Raw genomic sequence first — 18,353 nt, forward strand, 5'->3', positions numbered from 1 at the left:
TGGGAGTTTTCTACAGACCCCCCAACAGCAACAGAGACACGGAGGAACAGATTGGGAGGCAGATTTTGGAAAGGTGCAGAAGTAACAGGGTTGTTGTCATGGGTGACTTCAACTTCCCTAATAGTGATTGGAACCTCCTTAGTGCAAATAGTTTGGATGGAGCAGTTTTTGTCAGGTGTGTCCAGGAAGGTTTCCTGACTCAATATGTAGATAGGCTGACTAGCGGGGAGGCTATGTTGGATTTGGTGCTTGGCAACGAACCAGGCCAGGTGGCAGATCTTTCGGTGGGAGAGCATTTCGGTGATAGTGATCACAACTCCCTGACCTTTACTATAGTCATGGAGAGGGACAGGAGCAGACGGGATGGGAAAATATTTAATTGGGGGAGGGGAAATTACAATGCTATTAGGCAGGAACTGGGGAGCATAAATTGGGAACAGATGTTCTCAGGGAAATGCACGACAGAAATGTGGAGGTTGTTTAGGGAGCACTTGCTGCGACTGCTGGATAGGTTTGTCCCGATGAGGCAAGGAAGGGATGGTAGGGTGAAGGAACCTTGGATGACGAGAGTTGTGGAACAGCGAGTCAAGAGGAAGAAGGAAGCTTACTTAAAGTTGAGGAAGCAAGGATAAGACAGGGCTCTAGAGGGTTACAAGCTGGCCAGGAAGGAACTGAAGAATGGACTTAGGAGAGCTAGAAGGGGACATGAAAAAGTCTTGGCGGGTAGGATTAAAGAAAATCCCAAGGCGTTCTACACTTACGTGAGGAACAAGAGGATGGCCAGAGTGAGGGTAGGGCCAATCAGGGATAGTGGAGGGAACTTGTGCCTGGAGTCGGAGGAGGTAGGGGAGGTCCTAAATGAATACTTTGCTTCAGTATTCACTAGTGAGAGGAACCTGGTCGTTTGTGAGGACAGCATGAAACAGGCTCGAACAGGTTGATGTTAAGAGGGAGGGAAATTTTGAAAGACATGAGGACAGATAAGTCCCCGGGGCCAGACGGGATATGCCCAAGGATATTACGGGAAGCGAGGGAAGAGATTTACTGCGCCTTTGGCGATGATCTTTGCGTCCTCACTGTCCACTGGAGTAGTACCAGATGATTGGAGGCTGGCAAATGTTATTCCCTTGTTCAAGAAAGGGAATAGGGATAACCCTGGGAATTATAGACCAGTGAGTCTTATGTTGGTAGTGGGCAAATTATTGGAGAGGATTCTGAGAGACAGGATTTATGATTATTTGGAAAAGCATAGTTTGATTAGAGACAGTCAGCATGGTTTTGCGAGGGGCAGGTCATGCCTCACAAGCCTTATTGAATTCTTTGAAGATGTGACAAAACACGTTGATGAAGGAAGAGCAGTGGATGTGGTGTATATGGATTTTAGCAAGGCGTTTAATAAGGTTCCCCATGGTAGGCTCATTCAGAAAGTAAGGAGGCATGGGATACAGGGAAAGTTGGTTGTCTGGATACAGAATTGGCTGGCCCATAGAAGACAGAGGGTGGTAGTAGATGGAAAGTATTCAGCCTGGAGCTAGGTGACAGTGGTGTTCCGCAGGGATCTGTTCTGGGACCTCTGCTCTTGGTGATTTTTATAAATGACTTGGATGAGGAAGTGGAAGGCTGGGTTAGCAAGTTTGCCGATGACATGAAAGTTGCTGGAGTTGTGGATAGTGTGGAAGGCTGTTGTAGGTTGCAACGGGACATTGACAGGATGCAGAGCTGGGCTGAGAAGTGGCAGATGGAGTTCAACCTGGAAAAGTGTGAAGTGATTCATTTTGGAAGGTCGAATTTGAATGCAGAATACATGCTTAAAGACAGGATTCTTGGTAGTGTGGAGGAACAGAGGGATCTTGGGGTCCATGTCCATAGATCGCTCAAAGTTGCCACCCAAGTTGATAGGGTTGTTAAGAAGGCGTGTGGTGTGTTGGCTTTTATTAACAGGGGGATTGAGTTTAAGAGCCGCGAGGTTATGCTGCAGCTCTATAAAGCCCTGGTTAGACCACACTTGGAACATTGTGTTCAGTTCTGGTCGCCTCATTATAGGAAGGATGTGGAAGCTTTAGAGAGGGTGCAGAGGAGATTTACCAGGATGCTGCCTGGACTGGAGGGCATGTCTTACGAAGAAAGGTTGAGGGAGCTAGGGCTTTTCTCATTGGAGCGAAGAAGGATGAGAGGTGACTTGATAGAGGGGTACAAGATGATGAGAGGCATAGATAGAGTGGATAGCCAGAGACTTTTTCCCAGGGTGGAAAGGGCTATCACCAGGGGGTATAATTTTAAGGTGATTGGAGGAAAGTTTCGGGGAGATGTCAGAGGTAGGTCCTTTACACAGAGAGTGGTGGGTGCGTGGAATGCACTGCCAGCGGTGGTAGTAGAAGCAGATACATTAGGGACATTTAAGCGACTCTTGGATAGGTACATGGATGATAGTAGTATGAAGGGTATGTAGGTAGTTTGATCCTAGAGTAGGTTAAACGTTCAGCACAACATCGTGGGCCGAAGGGCCTGTACTGTTCTGTACTATTCTATGTTCTATGTTCTATGTTCTCAAGCGAGGTGAGATAAGAATGGCAGTGATTATTGGGTGCTGCAACTGCAGCATATAGAAGTTTGTAAAGAGTATTGTGAACCTGGACAGCCATATTTGCGATAGTTGTTTGCATCTCAAGTGATTGTGGCTCAGAGTTGTTAGGCTGGAGTCCAAGATTCAGATGTTGCACTGCATCAGGGAGGGGCCAGTTACCTGGATACTTTGATTCCAGAGACCGTCTCACCACTCAGGATAGAAAGTGGTACAGGTAAAGTTAGTGGTCAGGGTGTTAGCGGGAATGAATCCGAAAGAATCACTTGACACTCGGTTCTGCTCCAAACGTCAAACAGTTTATTGCGTTACGCCGGCGGGGAGTAGGTTACTGGGCAATCCAGATTCCTCTCCACTGAGCAAAGGAAAATCATCAATACTTATACAGTTTCAAACAGTTACTCAGCCCATCCCGGCTGGACATGGTCCAATCATAGTGATTATAAATTATATACGTTGATTAGTAGAACCAATGAATTGGGTTGCTGGACATTGGGGGACTGCGTGGTCAGCTCATTCTCTTGGACAGCTAGGGGTTATTCATGCGTACATGATGTCTTCCAGATCCCCTGCTTCACTGTCCTTGGGCCTTATGTATACATAACATCCTATCTTAACCTTGTTACAAGCGGGTGACTTTGTCAACATTCCATCTTTGTCGACATTTCATAAGGGCATCAGCTAGAGGCCACTTGATTGGACTCTGCTGAATTTATGCAAATCATCCCTTGTAAGGAATATGGTCAAGTTAGCTGAGTCCCATGATGCCTTGCAAACATTTCATTGCTAGCTCGAATTATCCGTTATTGGTTATTAACATAGTATTTATTGCAGGTGCCTCTGCCCTGGGAATACACTTCAACACAGGGGCAGGAGGTGGGACTGTGAGTCAGGCAGGTAAGAGGACCCCAGGTACAGTGCTGCAGGAGCCTCAGCCTTTGCCCTTATCCAACACGTATGACGTTCTGGTGAGTGTCTGCAGAGTGGGTGAGCAAACTGACCATGACACTGTGATATCAGACGTCATTCAAGAGGTGGGGGAGTGAAAAGGAATGTGGTAGTGATAGGGAACAGAATAGTCGGGGTGGGGGGGTGGTGGTTGTCGATACGTTATCTGCTGCTGCACCTGACAGTTGTGAAGTTTATGTTGCTTGTCCTGTGCCAAGGCTAAAGACATCCTTTCACAACTGGAGAAGAACTTGGAGTGGAAAGGGGAGGATCTAGTGTTGTGGTCCATGTTGGAACCAATGTCATAGGTAGAACGAGGAATGAGGTTCTGCTAAGAGAGCTTGTGGAGCTAGGGGTCCAAATTAAAAAGTATAACCTCAAAGCAAATAATGTCTGGATTACTACCTCAGCCACACGCAAATTGGCATAGGGTCAAACAGATCAGAGAGTTGAATGCGTGGTTCAAAGAATGGTGTGGGACACAGGGGTTTTGAATCAGGGGGCACTAGCACCAATACTCTGAAAAGAGGGAGATATAACATTGGGATGGGCTCCACTGAAACCATGCAGGGTCCAGTGGCCAGGTGAATCAAACCCCCAACTAGGGCTATAGATAAGGCAGTAAAGTAAAAACTAAAAATAATGATGCAGGAGTCAAGTGAGGGGAAATTTATAAATATAAAGTCAAGGCTATAGAACAGCGTAGCAATTTGGATAAAGATAAACAATTATTACAGAAAGGGACAGAGAGTTTAACAGTAATAGTGCATCAATGAATAAGGTCAAATCAGGGGCATAGTCTCAGGATAAGGGAACAGCCATTAAGGACTGAGATGTGAAGAAATTGCTACACTCAGTAAATCTTTGTAATTCTCTATGCAAGTGGGCTGTGGATGCTCAATCATTGAGTATATTCAAGGCTGAACTCTCAGGGAATCAAGGGGTATGGGGATTGGACAGGAAAGTGGAGTCAATGTCAAGGATCAGCCATGATCTTTTTGAATGACAGAGCAGGCTCGAGGGGCCATATGGCCAAATTCTGCTCCTATTTCTTACGATAATATGTCCAATATTTATCTCTCACCCAATACCACTGAAACAGATTATCTGGTAATTATCCTTTTGCGATTTGTGGGACCTTGCTGTGCGCAAATTGGCTGTTGCATTCTTACATTATTGTCATGGAACCTTATTTATTTTCTCCTCGGATTAAAACAGTGCACCTTTAAAACTCTGTTAAAACAGTGTACCATTAAGACAGGGAGGGAAGTTTTGGATTTCTGAGGCACAGTGTACCAGCTACACCTGCTCCTAGGTCATAGCAGGAGAGAGAGGTCATACGGTGTACTGTAACAATTTAACTGTGTGGGAAAACTAGAAAAAAAAAAAGTTTTGAGAGACTCACCAGCGAAGCATGCTACTGAAGAAAAGAGCTGTCTATTTCTCTCAGCAAAATTTCTACAAGGAGCTACAGGCCCACTTAATTGCCTTAGGAAGAAACAAACCCTTTGAAGAGACTGCTTGTATTGCTGGAGTAAAGTTTCGACTGAGAGACTGTTGGTTTTAAAATTCAAGTTGGCCTATTGCTGTGCTCATCGATGAAAGAACTGTTCGATGCCTGCTGCAGCCGAAGTGTTTTGAATGCCTATCTATTAAGAGACTATTTCATCAAATCCGCATGAAGACTTCGAGTGGCATTTGATTATTTTTACATTAGAATACCTCACCCATCAGGAACGTGACCCACAAAGACTTATATGCCAGTTATTTATTTATTCTTCAGAAACAGCTAATTTTTAAAACATAATTTTTTTTCAAAAAGGAAACTGGTTAACTGTTATTTTTGAGTGTGTGTATGTGAATGGAGGAGTTAGGTTAAAATAAGAAGTGATAAGGTCTTTAGACATAGGTTTATTTTATTAGTGCTTAAGATTTAGTTTTAATAAATAGTTAATTTGTTGTTGTCTGAAGATACCTGGTTTGGTCTGTTTTATTCAGGGGGTTCCTAGACGGTTTAATTTGGCTGTTTTCTGGTTGGGTGGGAAAATTTCAATAATATGCTGCGGCCTGAGGAGCGATGAGACTGAACTGACAGCACGTTCCTCCGGCCTCAGTCATACCATTATGGAAATGACCGCATTTCAAAAGTATTTCATTGTCTGTAAAGTGCTTTGGGACATCCTGAGGTCATGAAAGATGCTGTACAAATGCAGTTTTTTCTTTCTTTCTTGATTTTGGTGAATGAACTAGAGAAAGAGAGGGGGGCGAGAGAGAAACTTATTCTGTCAGCACTAGAGGTAGGTTGAAGTGGTGATCTATATTTCTTTAACCAACAATCAGGACTGGGCATTCCTTGCAGTCTTACCCATCCATCAAAAGAAATGGTACTTACTTATCCACCTCAGAAGGTTAAAGGCTGAGAGAATTCTGCTAGGATTCAAATCCATTGTCTATTAGGCTTCAATCCAGCACACAGCCAACAGGGCTACCCGCTGATCATAAAGAACTAGAGTTGAAAAACCTGTGGCTTAATTGTATAACTGTTCATTCAGACTATAGTGATTTCAGTCTTAAGACTTGCCAGCAACTCTAGGTTGCCTAGATTTAGCTTTTCAAAAGGACATACATATCAATTCACATGGATAAACCTGAGCATCACCCAACCATGATACTCAGGAAGCCTAATCATTATAATCATTGTATCATTTGGCAGAACTGACTGGGAGGGGTTATCAAACCCAACAATGTGAGGGGGCTCAATTAATATGTACAGCTGAAATGTCATAATCTCTGAAGCACTATTGGGTTAATGACTATTTCAATTTATGTTAATTCAGCTCCATGACATTGACATGCTCAACAACTCTGTTCATCCACTGCATAGAATCATAGAACCACACCACACAGCATAGAAGGAAGACGTTCGGCCCATTATGTCCTGTGTCAGCTCTTTGAAAGAGCTACTTAATTATTCCCACTCCTCCAGCACTTTCCCCGTTAGGCCTGCAAGTATCTTCTTAGCTACTTCATCAGTATTATCACCAGCACTCAAAACTTAAAGTATCTTATTTAGGGGAAAAATATGTTGAATTTAATTGTTTTAAAATGTCTTAACTTCTTTGCTTAAAAGGGCTATAGATGCTGAAACTCTAAACAGGCAACTAAACAATTGAGGTGAGGGTGTATGGTTTCGACCTTTTCTTGGTAATATGGGATATGGTATTGCCAGTAGTATTCTGTCTGCATTAGTGAAACTACACATTGACTCCTTTGCAAGTTTGCTTAGCTCTGTTGATGACACACTTGCCTCTAATTCAGAAAGCTGTGGGTTCAAGCTTTAGATTAACATAGCCTATACTGCTATTGCACTACTGAGTGGCTGGCGTATTGTAGTGGAGAGAATTGTCCTTTGAATAATCCTGTGTAAAAATTGTTGCATCCCTGATTAAGGTATAAGCTGGGGCATCACTCTGTTTACTTCTGCTATGGTATGCTCTGGACCAGCTTTACTGGTAGAAAGCCATGACAGAATGAAAGAGCTTGCATTTATATAGCACCTTTTACAAACTCAAGATGTCTCAAAGTGCTTTAAAGACAATGAAGTACTTTGAAAGTGTAGTCACTGTTGTAATGTAAGAAACATGGCAGCCTATTTGCATACAGCAGGGCCCCACAAAGAGCAATGACCAGATAATCTGTTTTATGGACCTTAACTGAGAGATCAATATTGCCCAGGGTGAACTCCCCAGTTCTACTTCAAAATAGTGTTACGGTATCTTTCCCATCCACCTGAGAGAGCAGGTCAGGCCTTGGTTTAATGTCGTCAAAAAGATGGCACCTCCAACAGTGCAGCATTCCTTCAGCAATGCACTGGAGAGGCAGCCTGAATTATGTGCTCAAATGTTTAGAATAAGACTTGAACCCACAACCTTTAGATTCAGAGGTAAAACTGCTACCCACTGAGACATGGCTTGCGTATGGTTTTGTTTTTTCTCAGGAGTCTGAAGGAGGGTCGCAGATGGTGCAATTTTTGGATGCACATGGGACGAGTAAGGCCGTATTTATTGCCCACCCCTCAGTAGTGCTCCCAGTTCACCAATACCCGATTTCAAAATTCTTACCCTCATGTTCAAATCCCTCTATGTCCATGCCATGCCCTATGTCTGCAACCTCCTCCAGCCCTACAACCCTCTGAAATCACTGCGCTGCTGCAATTCTGGCTTCTTGTGTATCCCCCACCATTGGCAACTGTGCATTCAACCATCAAGGCCCCAAGCTTTCCATCTCTCTCTCCTCCTTTTATTGTCCTTTCAGACACTTCTTAAAACCCAGCTGCTTGATCAAGCTTTTAGCCACCAGTCCTTGTATCTCCTTCTTTGGCTGGTATCCATTTTTATCTGATTACACTCACATGGAACACGTTGGGATGCTTTACAATGCTGAAGGTGCTATCTGAGTGCAAGTTGTCACTGTTATTGTTGCTTTTGTTCAGCTATGTATTTGCCAGTTTTTCTGTTTGAATTGAATTGAACTGAAATCCATTGGACCTGGTCATTTTCTGAAAAGTATTTCTCATCCTGACTACTCAGGAAGTCCATATGAAGTCTTCAAAGAGTGATAGGCCACATAGAATCAGCGGAGAGTGAGAAATGGAAAAGAGCCTGCTTTCTGTCCATTAACCAATCCTCATTCCATATTACTCCCAATCCCAAGGGTTCTAATTTTGTGTACTAGCCTCTTGTGTGGCACCTTATCGAATGCTTTTTGAAAATCCAAATACACTGCATCCAATGGTTGCCCTTATCCATCCTATTAGCTACATCCTCAAATAACTCTTTACAAATTTGACAAACACAATTTCTCTTTCATAAATCCATATTGACTCTGCTTAATCGTGTCACAATTTTCTAAGTGCCCTGTTACCATGTCCCAATATATTATGTAGGAACATATTCTCAGTTTAATCTCTTATTCAACCACTCCACTGAAATGTTGGCCTGAATTCCTGAATTGGGATTTGAATCCATAAACTTTGGACTTGGAGATGAGCAGTCTTCCAAATGAGCCAAACTGATGTGATGTAAGATGCTAAACTGAGACCTTATCTGCCTGTTCAGGCGGATATTCGAGATTCCTTGGCTCTATGTGAAGTGAAGGGAATTCCCTTACCAACATTAATCCTTCAACTAACATAACCAAAAGTCCATTACCTAGTCATTAATCTGATTACTGGGATCTAGCTTTGTGTAAAGTGGCTGCCATTTTTGTTTGCATAACAGTCACTCTGTTTCACGCATAGCACAATGAGATCTTTTCCAGAAAGGTAATACAATACTAGACATAAGCTTTTTTATGTGGTTTTAAATCAGTGAAAGGAATGTATCCATGTCGTAAGGAAATAGATAAAGAGCACAAAATATGTGAAGTAAGTATGGATGGGATGAAAGGAAAGAGTAAAGCTGTTGAGATGTGTTTAATGAAGTTCAGTGATCATACAGGAATTCATTGTCGAGATGACTTTGACCCTGACAAATTACAGTGATTAAGATATTTCCTTGTACCCATAATTTTAAGTCTTGAAAAGTAACTGTTGCCCACAAGTGTCCTTGAAGCAGCGAGTCTGCTCCCTGATATGTTTCTTGCATTTAGTTTCCAGTGTCACCCACTGTAATTCACCTGCTTTTTCCACTGAATTGTTAGTGCCAACCATTAATAATAGGATGGCTGATGCAGCTTGGGTCGCTTGTGCACAGCTTGATTTGATTGTGATTGCTGACACATCATATGAAATGTTGAGAGATAATATGCTATTAGTCCACAGTTCGATGTAGGGTGCTGTGTTATAAAGGTAGGATAAAGTAAGGTGCCAGAAAGTGTTTGGGAAAGTAAGATGAGGGAATTTTTAAAAATGCAATTTAACTGCTTAAATTGATTGCTAATAGAATTTGATCTTATCCCTACTGCAGGAGCGAATACCTGCATCTTAAGCACTTCAAACACCCTATATATTAACTGATTGCTATTCTCAATGGAACAGGAGTCTATGCTACAAAACTATCCGGAGGAAAGACCTTACATTTATCACATTGCTCAAGATGCCTCAAAGTGCATCAAACAAATCACTTTTGAAGTGCAGAGACTGTTGCTATGTTGGCAAATATGACAGCCAATTTTCACATAGCAAGCTCCCACATTCAGCAAGAATAACTGTGAAAATGTTGTTTGAGGGGGAATGTTGGCCAGAGTATCAGGAAAACTTTCTGCTTTTCAGAAAGAAGCAAACCTACAGAATCTCTTACAATTTGATTATGTGTGCCTTAAACCTTCACTCCCTCCACCACCAGCGCACAGTGACCGCACTGTGTGCCAGCTACAAGATTCACTGCAGCAACTCTCCAAGACTCCTTTGACAGCACTTTCCAAACCCCTCAACTTCTAATACCTAGAAGGACTAGGCAGCAGATACATGGGAATGCCACCACCTTCAAGTTCCCCTCCAAACCACACACCATCCTCACTTGGATATGTTGCTTTATCATTGTTCCTTCACTGTCACTGGGTCAAAATCCTGGAACACCCTCCCTAACAACCCTGAGTGTGTACCTACACCACTTGGACTACAGCGGTTCAAGAAGGCAGCTTGCCACCACCTTCTCAAGGGAAATAAGGGATGGGCAATAAATGCTCATCTTACCAGCAATGCCCACAGCCCATGAACGAATGAAAAATATACAAGTATCTTGTAGACGGTTGATCTTGTTGCAGTAGACTATTTAGAAAAAATAAAATTGGTGTCCATGGATAGTCACCCAGCAACAATGAAGGAATGGAGATATATTTCCCAGTTATGATAGACTTGGAACTAAATTCTCTCATTTAATTCTCAGCCCCACTCACACTCTGATCTCCCTGTCCTTAGCCTCCCACACCGTTCTAATGGAACTCAGGGGTAGCTTGAGGAACAGAACCTTATCATTCAATTAGGCACTTTACAGCGTTCTGGACTCAACAATGAGTTCAACAATTTCATATCAAAGCCAGTGTTCTCATTTTCATGTACATCAGCTATTGCTAATGATTTGGCTCTTGCCATTTACACCACCTGTAGACTCATCTTTTGTTATATCTCATTACCACCCCATTTTTTCTTGCAGCATCATTGTTTTTGTTATTTAAACTCTTTTGCATCCCACCCTTTCACAGACTTATTCTTTCCTAAAGAGGAAAGTAGATAATTTTTGACACAAAATGTGATAGTAATATAGTGGGAATATAACTGACCTAGTAATCTCGGGACCATGGCACCTTCCCCTGCAATCGCAGGAGGTGTAATACCTGTCCATTTACCTCCTCTCTCCTCACTATCCCAGGCCCCAAACACTCCTTTCAGGTGAAGCAGCGATTTACTTGTACTTCTTTCAATGTAGTATACTGTATTCGCTGTTCACAGTGTGGTCTCCTCTACATTGGGGAGGCCAAGCGCAGACTGGGTGACCGCTTTGCGGAACATCTCCGCTCAGTCCGCAAGCCCTGAGCTTCTGGTTGCTTGCCATTTCAACACTCCCCCCTGCTCTCATGCTCACATCTCTGTCCTGGGATTGCTGCAGTGTTCCAGTGAACATCAACGCAAGCTCGAGGAACAGCATCTCATCTACCGATTAGGCACACTACAGCCTGCCGGACTGAACATTGAGTTCAATAATTTCAGAGCATGACAGCCCCCCATTTTACTTTCATTTTTAGTTATTTTTTCTTCCTTTTTTTTTACATTCTTTTTTACATTTTTTACAATCTTTTTTTTGCATTTATTTCGTTTCATCTTAGTTTTTTCAGGTTTGCACTTGCTGCTGTTCAATATTCAGTGTATTAACACCTAATCTGTACTAATGCTTTGTCTTTCAACACACCATTAACATATTGTTTGCCTTTGCTCCGTGACCTTTTGGTCAGCTAAGTGGTCTGGTCCAATCTAGACCTCCTTTGTTATCTCTTGCCCCACCCCCACCTCACTTGCTTATAACCTGTGACTTTTCTAATATTTGTCAGTTCCGATGAAGGGTCACTGACCCGAAACGTTAACTCTGCTTCTCTTTTCACAGATGCTGCCAGACCTGCTGAGTGGTTCCAGCATTTCTTGTTTTTATTTCAGATTTCCAGCATCCGCAGTATTTTGCTTTTATTATAGTAATCTCGGGAGCCTGATTGTTGCTCTGGTGATATGAGTTCAAATGCCACCATAACAGCTTGGGGAATTTAAATTCAGTTAATTAATAAACCTGGATTAAAATGATAACCTCATTAATAATGTTCATGGAAGAGAAATAAATCTCTGTTTCTGTGTTTTTATGGTACAGCCACTGATCAAATGAATTTTTCTGTCCTCAGCATCAATTTTAATGAATTCCGTGGTTACACCCTTCCTGTTGAGTGAAAATACATGTTATAGTACCTTTCACGATCTCAGGACATCCCAAAGCTCTTTAAAGCCTGTGAAGTACTTTTGAAGGCTGGTCAGTGTTGTAATGTAGGGAAACATGGCAGTCAATTTGCACACAGCAAGCTCCCACAAACAGCAATAGGCTGCAAGAACAGATAATCTGGTTTAGGGAAAAGTATTGACAAGTGCACCAGCGGGATCTCCCTATTCTTGTTTAATAGTGCTTTTGGAGCTTTTACATCCACCTGAAAGGGCGGACAGAGGCTCAGATTAATGTCTCTCCCAAAAGACGTCACTTCTGGCAATGCAGTAATTATTCCATTACACTCTTGGTGAAAGGCTTTTAGCCTTCAGAAGATGAACCATTCATCAAAGGGATTTGAATGTAGCCCAGTTCTTGTTGCCAATGTTAATATTTCTGGTCTGGTTTAATTTCTAGTCAACCTAGTCAGTGGTGACCCCCGAGATATTGATTAGGCTGGATGGCTACTTGTCGGTGGCATGGACATGTTGGGCTGAGTGACCTGTTTCTGTGTTCTAAATGTCTATGATTTCTATGATCCAGCTGACCAATAAAAAAAAGTTGAGCCAAGCTAATACTCTTATTAGACTGAGAAAAGTGATTGGTTCTAATCATACTGTGCAGCTGAGAGCAGAATGTATAATCCTAGCATTAAAATAATGACTTCCACAATGAATTTGCACTTCACAAGTTTAGCATCGGTACTGCTGAGGTTTAACCAGAGAAATCCGTCAAGGCTTGATCTGACTGCGAAATGAAGTCTCATTCTGCGGTCCAGATTCAGGCTGCATTTACATTATACCCTGCAGTGTGTATGTGAAATGAAAGCATTTCACAACAGTAGAGTGAGAGTATAAACGCACCCGTATAAATTCATTCAGTGAGCACAGAGCCCTCGTTATAACTCTCTGAGCTACCGTGTATTTTGGGCACAATATCCTTTTCAATACAGACAAAACAAAGCAAAACCGAAGGCCTTGAGATTGACAGTGACAGATAGATATCCATTTATTAGCTTAGAATTAAATATTGTGACTCAGTGCGTTCACAGCAAAGATTAGGGATATGATTTTCTTTCATGATATTACTCCATTGGCAAGCGGAGGTATAGAGTCATAAAATCATAGAGAGATACAGCGCTGAAACAGGCCCTTCGGCCCACCGAGTCTGTGCCGACCAACAACCACCCATTTATACTAATCCTAAATTCCCTACCACATCCTCACCATTCTCCTACCACCTACCTACACTAGGGACAATTTACAAATGGCCAATTTACCTATCAACCTGCAAGTCTTTGGCTGTGGGAGGAAACCGGAGCACGCGGCGGAAACCCACGTGGTCACAGGGAGAACTTGCAAACTCCACACAGGCCTTATTGAAGTAAATTTAACCCTCACATCTTAATGACATTGGGAAGAGTCTAACCCTGATGTAGTGTGAAGCACCTTTACAATTATGAGTGGTTCATATGAATTTATTGGGACACTATTGCAGCAGATTTTATTTAAGAAAATCTAAACTTACAAAGTTAATTTCTTTTTGATAGCTATAATTCTGCCTATTATAAATCAGAATTCCCATTCCCTTTAAAGACTGGAGCAAATTATACCTTTGAGATAACTCTTTCTAGCATGAATCAGAGGAAATAAACATCAAACAGTAACAAGAATCATTGCATCTTTATTTCCCACAGAATTGCTATCAGCCTAGTCACATCCACTAATATTGTTGTGATGAGGGTACTGGGTGGCACAGTGGGCTAGAAAGTGCTTTTACATCAAGCTTGGATTCAAATCGAGTTCCATCCGATCCGGTGACAGCTTCCTCTCGCTGCTGTTTAAGCATCTTATGCAAAATGAATTTAAGCACCCTCAGCCCAGATTCCAGTCTGTGTAGGGGTCACAGCATAAAATAACCTCTAATTTGGCACTAATTGTTACTAAATTGGAATTAATTGGCAATCTCATTCACAGCCAGCTGTAGGCTGGCGGGTGCAGGAAATGGAAGTGTTTTATTATATGTGTCATTGGAGCTGGGGTAGGATATAGGGAGCTTTAATCTACTTTAAGCCTAACCCGCTACCTGAAATGAAAGGTGTAACTCTAACATCCTTCATTATAATGAGAGCAATAAACTCATGAAATTGGGAACTGAAAAAAAAAATCTATACTGCTATACAATAAAGTGCCACATAAAAGGCTGGCCAGCAAAGTTAAAGCCCATGGAATAAAAGGGACAGTGGCAGCATGGACACAGAAGTTACCAGTTCTGATTCTCCAGGGGACGGGATATGTCGATGATGGCCTACCCACACAGAGGCCAACTGGGATCTTACCAGCAGTGGGAGGGGGGCAGGGGGGGTGTACCTCTGCCATGCAGGGAGAATGACTTGGAAAACGAGGCGCTCTCCCTGCAGTCTTGGGATGGGGTCCCTCCTTTGTGGGCAATTTGTGGTCCACGGAGGACCCCTGTGGTGAACCAATTCACCCCACGGGACCCCTTTCCCCCTGGACAGAATGCCCACACCCCAACCCCCCTCTCGACAGGGCCTTCCAGACTGGCTTGGCGACCCCACCTCACCTACCGCTTCGCCAGGGTTCCAGCGCTGGGCCTGAGCCCAAGGCCCCTGCAGTATCGGCAGTGGCCACCACGCCCTATTAAATCTGTAAGGAGATGGGGATCCCGCCTCCTTAAACTTTCACCCCAAAAGACCAGAGGATCGCTCCAGGAGGCTGAAAAGGTGCAGTGGCGGGGTTTCCCCTGCCTTGCAGTCCAACACTGGGAGCCCCGCCTCCTGCACAAAATCCAGCCCAAAGTGGGGTTCCCCAGGGTTCGGTATCAGGACCACTGCTTTTATTAATGACCTAGACTTGGGTGTACAGGGCACAATTTAAGAATTTGCAGATTATACAAAACTTGGAAGTATTGTGAACTGTGAGGAGGATAGTGATAGACTTCAAGAGGACAGACAGGCCGGTGGAATGGGCGGACACATGGCAGATGAAATGTAATGCAGGGAAATGAGAAGTGATACATTTTGTTAGGAAGAACAAGGCGAGGCAAGAGAAAATAAAGGATACAATTCTAAAGAGGGTGCAGGAACAGAGGGACCTGGGGGATATAAGTGCACAAATCATTGAAGATGGCAGGGCAGGTTGATAAAATGGTTCAGAAGGCATATGGGATCCTGAGCGTTATAAATAGAGGCATAGAGCACAAAAACAAGGAAGTTATGATGAACCTTTAATAAACACTGGTTCAGCCTCAACTGGAGTATTATGTTCAATTCTAGGCACCACATGTTAGGAAGGATATGAGGCATTTGAGAGGTTGAAATGCACCAAGGCTCCTTAGACAGCACCTTCCAAACCCGCAACCTCTACCAACTAGAAGGACAAGGGCAGCAAATGCATGGGAACACCACCACCTGCAAGTTCCCCTCCAAGTCACACACCATCCTGACTTGGAACTATATTGCCGTTCCTTCACTGTCGCTGGGTCAAAATCCTGGAACTCCCTTCCTAACAGCACTGTGGGTACACCTACCCCAAATGGACTGCAGCAGTTCAAAGAGGCAGCTCACCACCACTTTCTCAAGGGCAATTAGGGATGGGCAATAAATGCTGGCCTGGCCAGTGATGCCCAAATCCCATGAATGAATAAAAAGGTTGAGAGGAGATTTGACAGAGATGTTCAAAGTCATGAGTGGTCTGAAACAGAGTAGATAGGGAGAAACTGTTCCCATTGGTGGAAGGGTTCAGAACCAGAGGACACTGATTTAAGGTGAATGACAAAAGGACCAAAGGCGATATGAGGAAAAACATTTTTATGCAGCAAAATGGTTAGGATCTGGAATGCACTGCCTGAGAGTGTGGTGGAGGCAGATTCAATTGTGACTTTTAAAAGCGAATTGGATAATCAGCTGTTGAAAAAATTTGCAGGGCTAAAGGGGAAAGGCAGGGGAGTGGGACTATCCGAGTTGCTGTTGCAGGGAGCCAGCACAAACACGATGGGGCAAATGGTCTCCTTCTGTGCTGTAACCATTCTATGATTCTATAAGTATGTGCCCTAATTGGACTTTAACTTCTGCCCACATAGAACCCAACAGTTGTACACTAATGTGCACCAAACCGTTCAAGTTTGTCGATTTGCTGATTGAAATTTGCAGTCTCGCCCTCCCGGTTCATTACCAAGCTCCTGAAAGAGCTTAACAGGCCCTTAATCAGATGCGAGCGGGTTTCCAACTCCCTCCCCTCCATCCTCACTTTGAAACAGTAGTGCATTCTGGAGGCGTCAGGATCCAGAGATGCCTTCTGGGAACACCACCTTCAACCCGTGCTCGCCCCCAAAGTGTTTTGAGAATCCTGCCCAAAGATACGGCCTTAACCCATGATTTGAGGATCAAGCTGAGAGTGCGGAGCCTTGAGAATGGACTAACATTTTTGACTTTGGTTTGAGTATTCATGCAGAACTTTCTGTCAGAAAATTAAATGGATGGGGTGGAGCCCAGGAAACAGCATATTGTAAATGATCTTTGAAAGGGGCAGATTTGATGGGTGGGAATGACCTTTACACTTTGCATGCTATCTCACATTCCATCCCCTAAGTGGCAAGCTCTTGATCTTGGATATGAGCTGGAGGAGCTACAACAACAAGCTGCATTTGTGTGGCATCTTTAGTGTAGTAAAATGTCCCAAGGTTACATATCGGAAGCGGTACCTCACAGAGAAGGGAAATTTCTGTATTTTATTTTACATGCTGTCAGCTACTTAAGAGTAGATTTGCTAAGGGTTTTTTTCAGCCAGCTGTATGCCTGGGAAGGTGATTACTGCATGCAATTAGCTGCACAACTGAACTGTGACAGTGCATTCAATGGAAAACATCTGTCCTAAATGGAATTTCTTAGCTTTTTCATTTCCCTTGGTCAGGAGCGAATGCTGCTTGGTAGCTGAGACAGCATAATTGAAATGTTAACATATGCAGATTGACAAACAATGGATAAACAAATTTAATCTCTCTCATTGTTGGCGTAGAGGAAGCATTGAGCAATCATGCATTAACATTTCACCTCATGACATGAACGATCTGTCAAACCCAAAGTTTCTTTGTTTAACGTTGAGGAATTGGTTGTCACATGAAATGCATCTTTGACATAAATTGCAGCCCTAGTTGCTCAGCATTACCAATAAGGGAATGTGCAGGAGTGGAAAATTTTGGTCCATTTGATCTGTCTGACCAGCCTCAGAATTCAAAAATAGAACTGAATTTATCCCTTGTTGATTTGCTCGCTGAAAGCCTGTACAACTTTCTTTTAAAATTGTTGCTGTTAGAAGGCTCGATCACCTTTCTGGAAAATCTATTCAAATTATGTCAGCTTTCCTTGTGAAAAGTTATATATAAACTTAGTTCTTGCTGGCATGGGCTCGACGGGCTGAATGGCTTCCTATGCTGTAACCATTCTATGATTCTGATTTACTTTCACTCTTTGACGTTTCATCCAACGCCCTTTCATTATTACTCCCACAGCGATCGTGAAGTGAACTTGATGACCATCAATATATCAAAATCTCCCCTCAGTTCACTTTCCCAGTGATGCCTCAGTTTTAAAATTCTCATCCAAGTTTTCAGGTTCCTCACAGGGCCACGCCCCTCCATTTCTTTGTCACCCCCTCCAGCCCTACAACCCTCCAGATCTCTGCAATCCTCCAATTTTAGCCTCCGATGCATGTTCAATATTTATTGCTCCACAATTGGTGGCTATGCCTTCAGCTGCTGAGGCTCGAAGCTCTGGAATTCCTTCCCGACACGTCTCCGCCTCTCTCTTAAGATGCTCTTTAAAACCGATCTCCCAGACCAAGCTTTCGATTGCCTGTCCTAATATCTCCTTATGTGGCTTGGTGTCAAATTTTGTCTGATAATGCTCCTGTGAAGTGCCTTGGGACATTTTGCTACATTAAAGGTGCCAAATGAATGCAAATTATTTTACTGCAAATAAATTACTTCTAGAACACAATGTATTTGCATATTATGCTGATGACATAATGATGTGATGATTTAATGAGGTAAATAAACACTTCCTTGAACTGCCATTCTTAGTGTCCATTTTATCTGCCAGTGCCACCCAAATATATACAGAAAACAGCAACGAGGATTAAAGTCTGTAAATAACAACAGGAACTGCAATGAACAAAATCAACCAGCTTCAGGTAACCTACCTGCTTGGATGGCACAGATTTAGGCTGGATTGTGTGAAGCTTGAGCCTCAAACTGTCTCCTCAGTTGAATGGGATGCCACAGGGTCATAGAGACATACAGCATTGAAACAGGCCCTTCGAGTCTGTGCCGACCATCAACCACCCATT

This window comes from Heterodontus francisci, chromosome 1 (assembly GCF_036365525.1).
Source record: "Heterodontus francisci isolate sHetFra1 chromosome 1, sHetFra1.hap1, whole genome shotgun sequence".
NCBI lineage: Eukaryota > Metazoa > Chordata > Chondrichthyes > Heterodontiformes > Heterodontidae > Heterodontus > Heterodontus francisci.